General features: G+C 44.7%; 1 long non-coding RNA gene and 1 pseudogene across 4 annotated transcripts in view; one reads left to right on the forward strand and one right to left on the reverse strand.

Annotated features, from left to right (window-relative positions):
- The window catches only part of LOC308469886 (major histocompatibility complex class I-related gene protein-like), a 79,762-nt pseudogene that overhangs the window by 13,241 nt on the left and 57,870 nt on the right, over positions 1–8,651 (forward strand). Inside the window, exons 5-7 of the transcript XR_013991600.1 lie at positions 702–788; positions 1,554–1,592; positions 2,216–2,248. The product of XR_013991600.1 is annotated as a major histocompatibility complex class I-related gene protein-like (transcript). The remainder of the gene's footprint in view (positions 1–701; positions 789–1,553; positions 1,593–2,215; positions 2,249–8,651) is intronic.
- Positions 2,807–8,651, reverse strand: part of LOC308470158 — a 45,722-nt gene continuing 39,877 nt past the window's right edge. For all 3 annotated transcript variants that reach the window (XR_013982199.1, XR_013982200.1, XR_013982201.1), the window contains one exon: positions 2,807–6,527. This is a non-coding gene — a long non-coding RNA (uncharacterized lncRNA). The remainder of the gene's footprint in view (positions 6,528–8,651) is intronic.

The raw sequence follows: 8,651 nt of genomic DNA on the forward strand, positions 1-8,651 counted from the left end.
ACACATTTGGCAACTTCTACTTTTAACTTCGAATTTGTATGACGACTCTCATTTTAAATACCTCTATTATTTGTAGGCTATAGAGGCTGTGATATATTGCTAGTAGCAATGTTCTTAACTTTCAAAAACAAAATAACAATATTGTTAGTTATTTATTTATTTGCTTTTAATTATCCTCTATTTAAAACCTGGGCATTTTGCTTTATTTCAAAAATCTGTCTCGACAGACATTTTAAGTCTGAAAAAGGAGGGCATGTTTAGGAAAAACTGGACATATGGCAACCCTACACAAGATGCTTCTTCCTAAGGGTTTGTGTCTTCCCTGAAGGCCTGTAATGCTGGGCTCTGGGGGGTCTCAGAGGGGAGGGAATCCTCTCAGGGTCAGGACAGAGAAGGCTGAAGCGCCTGAGCAGGAGGAGATCTGCTTTTAAGTCTGGAGTCTGTGATGAAACAGGTGTGCCTGTCAGCTGTCTTCCTTAAATGAATTGGTTATTTTGAAGACCTCTAATGCTGGATTCTGGTGGGGGAAAAACTCCCTGGTGTTGGGGCCACTACAGAGAGGACCTTGGCATGTTAGGATAGAGTTGAGGAAGAAAGAGTGCCGGGCTCATAGCTTAGCACCTCCACTCCAATCTCCTGCTTGAGGCCTTGGGGAGCTGCTGCCGCCAGTCTGAATAAAAATGTCTCTTGTCTCCTTTCAGTCAACGTGGGGCTCATTGTGGGAGCCATTCTGGGTGTCATGGTCCTGCTTACCGCTGTGATCTCTGGGATTTTCTTCTTCATCCTCAGTAAGTAAACCCTGGATGCGTTTTCTGCCTCTCCTGTGTCCTTCTTTTTTAGCCTCTGACTGGGAATGTGCTGGTGGAGCCTTCCTGGCAATTGTCGCTGGCATCCCTATAGAGACCCCTCCCCATAAAGCACCCTTTGAACCAAAAGTAATGCTGGCCATTGTTTGCGCTCACTCTGTGCTCAGGAAATTCACTTTCCACCTGATGTTTTTATTTTATTATGTATTTTCTGCACTCATTTTGTATTTTTATGTTGTGAACCGTCTTCCCATCTTCAGATAAAGGGCGGTATACACATTTAATCAATAAATGAACAAATATTGATCTGGGAGGACGCTGTATTGAACTGAATAGGACGTTCCTCTGAGCAGACATTCCTAGAATTGCAATGTTAAAGTTCATTATCTCTTCCTCCCCCACCCCACCCCTTCTCTGGGCAAATTTGAGGATTAGGGGTCTGCTGGGAGTGAAATAATCTGAAAAGGAATGAGCGAAGGGACTGGATAATGTTTCCTTCCAGCCTCTTGGAATTTGTCCACTGCCTGGTTTCCCCATGTTGATTTTCTAATTTAATTTTCTCAATTTTTTCTATTCCTTTGTAACTTGAGTTCCATGAAAAGCTCACCTTCCTTGGAGGTGTTTGGAAGAAACAGCAGGAACATCTGCTGGGAAGGTTTCAGCATTGGAGAGCCAAATAGTCGAAATGGATTTGAGTGGCCTCTGGAGGTCCCTTCCAGCTCTGACCTTCTGCTTTTGTCTCTACAGGGAAACAAAGCAAGAAATTAGCCTACAAAGCAGCCTCAAGTGAGTGACTCCTCCCCTCTCTCTGTCTATTTCCCCCCAATATGGAGCAGGAACAGGTTACAAACAGACCAAACCAAACCTGGTGGTGGCCTAGTCCTTAAGCCCAAGACCCTGATGGGAAGCTTCAGCCTGTCTGCTCAGCCAGTCTGTGGACAGGAAGGGGTCCCTCAGGGCCAGGAAAAGGCTGCAGAGAGACTGTCGGCTGAGGGAGGGGCTCCAAGAAGGAGCAGGAGGAAGAGCCGAGGGTGGGGGGAGAGAGGGATCTCTGGTGGTTTAATCTACTAGAACCTGAAGCTAAAGAATTGGTTCGTTGGCTCATGTCTGTGGATGTCAGGAACCCACTGCACTCCCCCCCCCTTCTGCCTTTCTGCCCAGATTGCACCCACCCCCGCTCTAGTCCCCCGCTGCCTCCATGCCAGGCTGTGTCTATCTCTCTTTGCCCTCCAGCGTCTGCTTCTCCCCCCAGTGCTGTCCTTGAGCCCCCTTGCCTCTGGGCTGCCTGTCCCTGAACATCCCCATATTGAGCCTGATCTGGGATGGGGTTGGAAGGAGGGAGGAGAAGGGCTGGGGGGTTGGATGTCCGTCCCCGGGATCCTGACTCCTGTGTTTCCTCCCTTTTGCAGCAAGCGACCAGGGGTCCGACAGCTCCGCCAGGGGTAAGTGGGGGTGCAGGTGGGGGCAAAGGGGGTCTCTTGCATAAGACTCCGTGGGGAACATCCCCAAATGGGGAAAAGCTTCCCCTGTTACCCACCTTGGGGTTTCCAAGAGTGACATCTAGAGGGTCCATTGAGCTGAAAATCGTTCTTGTGACACATTCTGTCTGTCCATCTAAGCTCCACAGAGGATCCCCTCCACCTGACAAATGGGTTCTACACAGGATCTGAATGACAGATAGTCACATTTTGGGGTCTGGAAAAGGATTTCTCCTTCCGGTATTCCCCCAAAGAGTGCAGCTTGGCTCACTTGCTTGAGCTGCCCTCTGCAGGCATTTGCTCTACAGGCCCATTTTGGTGATTCTCCTGGCATATCTCAGGTCTGATCTGACATGATGAAGGATGGTGAGGCTGGGCTAGATGCCCTTTGGGTTCCCACTAGCTCTGTAATGTTGATGCCCCCACACCATGATGCTGGCTTAACTTTGAAACACTCTTGTTGTTTATTTTTCCACAGTTTTGCTCAGAGCTCCTGCTGTCCTTTAATGCTGTTTATGATGCTCATTAATCCTGGCTCTCACTCATCTATTCTGACTCCAGCTGTAACTTGAATTTGAGGATAATCATGTTTTTCTGATGGATTTTGGCTAATTTTGCTTTGTAGCTGATTTTCAGAAATGTGTTTGTATTCATCAGAAATGTGCCGGATATACACAACTAAAAGCTTTAGAAAGGGGTGGGGAGATTGAGCATGACTTGCAGTGATTTTGATGGTTTCTCTTGGTTTTTTGTTGCTGTGGATCCCACCACAAGCCTTTCCCCAATCTTGTGTCACTCACTTTCCATCCAAATTGAAGGAAAGGCAACATCTGAGAACTGCTTTAGGTGCATTATGCATGACATAGGCTAAATTGTTATTGCCTACCTGCCTCTTGGGCCACCCAGCCTTTGGCTAAACGGATGTAATGTCATAGAATGTGTAAAAGCAGCCTAATTGCTCTGGCTGAGTGTTTTCAACCCACCTTCTGTGTGAGGAAGTGAAGAAACTGGCAGGGAGGGATGGTTGCCAAGGAGGAGGGATGCTTAGATGCTCAGGTGTTGAAGCTGAAAGAGAGAAGGAACAGAGTGGCTGGAGAGAGAGGCGACTTTCCTACAGGAGATGAGAGGGATTCTTGCTTCAGATTCTGCTGTCAGCCAAGGAGGAAGCCAGCAAGGAGAAGAGGCAGATCAGGAGCTCCATGGCCAGAGTTTGATCTGAAATAAGCAACCTCTTCTTTTGAGCTGCAGGCCTCCAGTTCATGAGACTTGTTGCCTGGTCCCCACAGCCTTCTAGGAAGGGTGACCCACTGGGAGTGGGGCCACATGAACTCTTCCAAGTAAACTACTTTTGTTGCCTTCAATTTGCCTAATTTTTATCTCCTACATTCTTGCTTTTCCTTTTTTTTTTATAAAATTTTTATTGGGTTTTCACAATTTATATAAACACACACTATACACAATACAGACATACAAACACAAAGACAAACATGTATACTTTCAAATCCTTTTTTTCTTGAAGCTTATTTCACCGACCTCCCCATACCTCCCCTTTCTGCATTCCAATTCCAAAATTTATTTCAGCAAATCCTCCCCTTAATTTTATCTAATTTTTCCTTTTCTTTTCTTCTACTTAATCTTTACAGCTGTAATCCTCTTACTTTCTATAACCATAACATTTTAGCACTCATTAATTTTACAATGTTTCTTAAGATAAATTTTAAATTTCTTCCAATCTTCTTCCGCTGTCTCCTTCCCCTGATCTCGGATTCTGCCGGTCATCTCGGCCAAAGCCATATAGTCCATCACCTTCATCTGCCATTCTTCCAGAGTGGGTAGATCTTGTGTCTCATTCTTGCTTTTCCACCTGTGGCCCTTGAGGAACATACTCCGTCCATCTGTGGTTCCCACCATATGATTCCCTCCATCTTCCTTCCCTTCTCATAGGCGGCATTACTTAAGGAGACTCTTTCATAGAAGTAAGAATGCAATAACTCTCTTAAACCTCCACGGGCTGCAGGACTCTACTTGCCTAACCCAATGGATTTGCTGCAGCTTATTTTGAAGACACTGGATGTACCGTATTTTTCGCCCCATAGGGCGCACCTAGTTTTTTTTTTGGGGGGGGATAAAGAAAAAAAATTATTCCCCCCCCCCCAGGTGCGGGGTCTCCCCAGGCTTGCGGATATCTGCCCGATATCTGTTCAGCGCGCCCCAGGCTTCGGGATGCAGGCAGCTCTCTGCAAGCCGTGGGAGCCCGGCGCGACTTCCCACCGGGCTCCTACGGCTTGCGGAGAGCTGCCCGGGGCGCGCTCCACTGCGCTCCCCAGGTTTTGGGCTGCAGGCTGCTGTCCGCAAGCCTTGAGAGCCCGGCGCGACTTCCCACCGGGCTCCCTAGGCTTGCGGATAGCTTCCTGAAGCCTGGAGAGCGAGAGGGGTCAGTGCGCACCGACCCCTCTCGCTCTCCAGGCTTCAGCAAAAGCCTGCATTCGCCCCATAGGATGCACACACATTTCCCCTTCATTTTTGGAGGGGAAAAAGTGCGTCCTATAGGGCGAAAAATACAGTAATTGTTATTATTTTTTCCACAAGGTAGCCCTGTCTAAGGAAATTTTTGATGTTTGAAGTTTTACTCTGGGCGGAAGAAGATTGGAAGAAATTTAAAATTTATCTTAAGAAACATTGTAAAATTAATGAGGGCTAAAATGTGGAAGTTATAGAAAACGGGATTACAGCTGTGGAAGATTAAGTGAAAGAAAAGAACAAGGGAAAATTTGATAATAGCAAGGGGGAGGATTTGCTGAAATAAATTTGGGAATTGGAATGCAGAAAGGGGAGGTACGGGGAAGTCGGTGAAGTAAGGTTTAAGAAAAAAGGATTTGAAATTATACATGTTTATGTTTTTGTGTGTTTGTATTGTGTATTGTTTGTGTTTATATAAATTGTGAAAAACCAATAAAAAATTTATAAAAATAATAATGAAGTTTTACTCTGTTATTAATGGAAACCCAGCCAAATGGGCAGGGTATAAATAATAAAATTATAATTATAATTATTATTTTTAATATCCATTTGACTGAAATAAATAAGGGTGCACCCCCTTCATCTTTAGTGGTTCTTTCCTTCTTATCACAGGAGTTCCAGAGATCAACATCTCCTGAGAATATTCACAGACTCTGGCAGGGAGGTGCCAATAATTGGTCTCCCGGTGCAAAGTGACTGAAGAACTAGAGTCCAAAGCCAGATGGGGACAGAATCTGTGGTTTTGCAGGTGTGGGATTAAGTTACATGAGGCCGCCATGTTGCTGAAGCCAAGAGGGTCTGAAGTCCGGTCAGTGCCTGGATTGGGGACCACCTGGATGCTGCCTTTGGTTCCAGGATGGAAGAAAGGAGGGTTGGGAATGTAATAAAAGAAATATATACATATCAGATCTGGGGCAGGGGATGGTGGGAGGTGCCCAAGGCAGGGTTGCCCCAAAAGTCCACAATCCCAAGAAAGTTCTCCCACTGAAATGAAAGGAAGATGACCAAAATATTTATTTTGTTTTACATTTTTACCCCACTCTTCCTCCCAAGGAGCTCAGGGCATCAAACATCAAAATGTTAAAACAATACCATTTAAAATGAGCTAATCTTTCTCCCACTGCCCTGGATGTAAATCTTCCCTCACTGCTTCTTCCCTGGTGGGGAGTGGGATGCCATTTTGGGGATGCCTCATGTGTCAAAACGTATTGGGCTGGCCTTGGTGTGTGAGTTATGCTACGTACAATGTTACTTCATGGAAAACACAACTTAAGGCGACATTGGAGCACTGCAAAATCATTTGTGCGTGAACATCTAGGAAACACGTGGAGAACTGCACTGATGGTTGCAAAACACTCCTAATTATTATTCCTGTACCATTATAATTTTATTGTATAATCTTAGAAGGTTGTAGACTGAGATGTATGTCAACATTTGAGCAGCTCCTCCATCGGTGTGGGGGTGGGTGCCCACCTTGAAAACGCCTCCGTGGAGAGGGGATCAATTTTTTAAAAAAAAATAATTTGCATTTTCATAAACAGGAACAGAGCATATTTAACCCCTCTCTCCTTCCCTCGCCCCACTTACAACTTCATACCAAATACAGCATGTATACATATACCATATGACTTTCCTGCCACACTTTTCCTGGTTCCTTTGCTTTTCTACTACTCTGCGTAATCCACATCTTTTTAATCATCCAATTTGTTATCTATTAAATACTCTCATCCGTTTCAACTGCTGGATTTATATGAGCCCTGATAAGCTATGTCTTTCTCTAGACTGGTTCTTGAAATATTCACTAGGCATTATCCATTCCTCCTTATATTCCTTATATCTGTTTTCTCTTATCCTGTTCGTCAGACCAGCCAGTTCAGTACATTCAAACATTTTACACTGCCATTCTTCCTGAGTGGGTACTATCCTTGTTCTCCACCTTTGTGCCAATAAGGTTCTAACTGTGGCATTGGCGCATAGTAATAAACTCTTTCGTTTTTGGGGGACCTCTGTTGTTACTATCTCCAAAAGGAAACTCTCAGGTGTTTTGGGGAAAGTCTTTTTAGGTATCTTTTTAAATTCATTTTATATCTTTTCCCAATATCCCTTAATTATTTTACACGACCATCACATGTGAATAAAAGATCCCTCAATTTCATTACACTTCCAAAATATACCTTTTTCTTATTTAGACATTTTTGTCATTCTGGTGGGGTGTTAAATACCATCTGTGGGCCATTTTCAATTTTTTATCGCATAACTTGCCATAAAATTCATATTTATTTTCCACAACTTTCCCCATAAATCATGATCGATTTTGTGACCCACATCCTGTGCCCACTTAATCCTGCTAAATTTCACAAATTCCTCTTTCGTTTCTCACTCCAACAGCAGTTTGTACATATTTGATAATACTTTTATATTTGTATCTAATAGGTCTTTGGTAAACTGAGACTTTTGTTCTGCAAAGCCATTTTTCCTATCTATCTTAAACTATTCATTAATGTGATGTAATGTGATGTAGCTAATTGGTAACCAGATTTTTTGATTCCTCGACATTTCTCAGTTTTGGTTCCTGTCCTGTAAGAGATAAAATTTCACTGTAAGTTAACCACTGCTTATCCATATTCATTCTTTTCCTGGTTGTAGCTTCCACAGCTTTTCTTTCTAATAAGTTTTTATACGTTCCCCATACTCTAAATAGGCTTTTTCTGATTACGTGATTTGTAAAAGTTTTATATATTTCCGCTTTTCCACACCATAGGTAGGCATACACCCACTTGCACCGATTCCAAAGCTGTGACATATGTGGGAACCTTGACCTTTTTTTTGCAACCCGTGATTTGCTTCAACTGGTCCCTTGAAGGATTTCCTAGAAATCACCTGTTTTCCATTGCAGCTGGGGAAGAAAACAGCCGGCAGGGGGCAGCAGAGGATCACAAAAAGGGGAAAGCGAGAAAAGACAACTAGGGACTGTGGAGAAATGGGTGAGGGTGCCTTCTGGCAGAGAGAGAGCGTGAGGGCAGGAAACAAACACACACAAACACCACTGTTAATGAAGGATTGAGGACTTTCTCAGCAAAATCTGCCTCCGTTCTTCAATTCCTGTGAGAAATGTCAGTCAAGCAGCCTGAGATGCTGTCACTTGAGATTCCTCTGCTAGGTTGGCATGCAAACAAAATTTAGATTATTGTAACTCGCCAATGACTGCTTACTGCACCCTCAGTAAAATGTAAAAATGAAAACAAACATTAAAAATAAAAAGGCCTTGTTGTGGGAACTGCCCTGGGACTTTCCCACCTGACTCAGAGGTTGCTGAGGGAGGCAGAAGGGGGCAAAGTCCCCTGGGAAACAATCCAGTTTGGATCAGAGAACCACACCAAGGACGCTTTTATGCCATCATTTATTTGTTAGACTCCATATTCTGTTTCCACACAACACCAAGAAGGGGACAGAAACAATGTCAGGAGAGATGTCCCTGCAGGCCTAGTCTTGAGAGGTGGAGAAGCCTGCAAGGATCCAGTGTGGGGTTGTGGTTTGACTGGGATATAGGAGCCTGGGAGTCCTGGGTTCAAATCCCCACGCAGCCATGAAGCTCCCTCAGGGACCTGGGGACTGTCAGGGCCATTATGAGGAGAACGTGAATGCCACCTGGATATAAATATTCATTTTTTGAAGGCAGAGTCAGCTAGAGAGGAAGATGCCCTTTGCCTGCCAGAAAGAGGACCCAGGAGTCCTGGCTCCTGCCGAGTCTCCTCCCAAAGGGGACCCAGGAGTCCTGGCCACTTGGCCTTGAGGAAGAGAGCTGTGGAGGCTCAGGGTTTTGTCCTGCATGCTGAGGGAGACGGGT

Source organism: Podarcis pityusensis (assembly GCF_964106645.2).
Source record: "Podarcis pityusensis genome assembly, chromosome: 2".
Taxonomy (NCBI): domain Eukaryota; kingdom Metazoa; phylum Chordata; class Lepidosauria; order Squamata; family Lacertidae; genus Podarcis; species Podarcis pityusensis.